General features: G+C 38.9%; 1 pseudogene across 1 annotated transcript; it reads left to right on the plus strand.

The window, feature by feature from the left end:
* Nucleotides 1–657: 657 nt before the first annotated feature.
* Nucleotides 658–1,087, plus strand: LOC308504999 (nuclear nucleic acid-binding protein C1D-like; annotated as a pseudogene). The gene has a single exon. The product of its transcript is annotated as a nuclear nucleic acid-binding protein C1D-like (transcript).
* The last annotated feature ends 485 nt before the right edge of the window (nucleotides 1,088–1,572 follow it).

Here is a 1,572-nt window from a genome sequence, read left to right on the forward strand (position 1 = left end):
CTGGTTACAAGTTTATCACTTTAAAACCTAAAGTCTAATCTTTTCCTGTTGAGACGATCCTCATTCATACCTCATTTCAAGGAGCTTTATGATTCACCAGACAGCTGATGGTGAATTGGAAAACATGTTTATAGTGCTGGCTTATTACTTCATAAACTTCGTTTATTTTTTTTTGTTATTTTTGTTTGTTTGTTTGTTTTTGGCAAGAGAAATACAGAGAGAGGCAATGGCTCCTAGCAAGGAGATTCCCCCTAAATGAACTATTTTGATCACTTAAAGGCATTCTGTTGCCCTGGTGATACCAGATGCAAAAATGGCCAGACTTTTCCATCTAAAAGTTTTTATTTTCAAAGAGACAAAATGTAGATTCAGGCATAAGTCAAAGAGTTTAGCCAAATATCTAGCAGGCAGAAAAGAAGAAAATATGTGTACTTTCTGATGTTAATACTTTCTTTGTAGCTTATTGTCTTCAAACTGATGTTATGGGCAGTAGATAGGGGTTTGGGCTTGTTAAGTTTCAAATCCTAATTCAACTGCATACCTAGGGCAAGGTATATAATTTCTCTGTGCCTCAGTTTTCTTATCTGTAAGTTGGGAATGGAAATAATGACTCCGTTTTCCGGAAGACAGGAGTGGAAAGACAGTGAGTTGTTCACAATGGCAGCAGAGGAAATTAATAAAGACTACCCAACAGAAATTCATGAATGAGTATTTATCAACATTTGAGAATTGTATTGGTGCCGTAGATGAGATGCTGAAGACCATGATGTCTGTTTCTAGAAATGAGTTGTTGCAGAAGTTGGACCCACTTGAACAAGCAAAAGTGGATTTAGTTTCTGCTTACACATTAAATTCAATGTTCTGGGTTTATTTGGCAACTCAGGGAGTTAATCCTAAGGAACATCCAGTAAAGCAGGAATTGGAAAGAATCAGAGTACACATGAACAGAGTCACGGAAATCACAGGCAAGAAAAAGGCTGGCGAGCTGGACAAAGGTGCAGCTTCAAGATTTGTAAAAAATGCCCGCTGGGAACCAAAACCTAAAAATGCATCCAACGCTGCCAATCAAGAAAAAAGTAAAAATTAAATAAAAAAAAGAAAAGAAATAATGACTCCCTCCTAAGAGTGTGTATAGTAACAACAGCTAGAAATTCCTGCACGTTTTCTATGTGCCAGGCATTGTGTTAAGTCTTTTGTATACTTGACTCATTTAATCTTCCAGCACAGGATGATCTAATTGCAAAGTGAACGATCCTACCATGACGCAACACCACATTGTGTTAATTGCAGAACGCATGTAAAAAATATAAGCCTGGCCTCAGTAAACTTTCAGTAGCTGTAGCATTTTCCCTGTGTTAGGGATGTGAATCTGAGGTTCAGAGAGATGAAAGAACTCCCTAAAATCACAGCAGGAGACTGTTGAGCTGGGGCTTGGTGTTGGTTATTTCCTCCTCAACCCCAGACAAAGTGTGCAGAGGTGCCAAGGAAACTGGTCATCCATCAGAGAGAGGGGGTTTTGAGTTGGACTTTGAGAGATGACCGATGGAAGAAGAGCAGGGAAGGACGTGTAGG

This window comes from Rhinolophus hipposideros (genome assembly GCF_964194185.1).
Source record: "Rhinolophus hipposideros genome assembly, chromosome: 11".
Lineage (NCBI taxonomy): Eukaryota > Metazoa > Chordata > Mammalia > Chiroptera > Rhinolophidae > Rhinolophus > Rhinolophus hipposideros.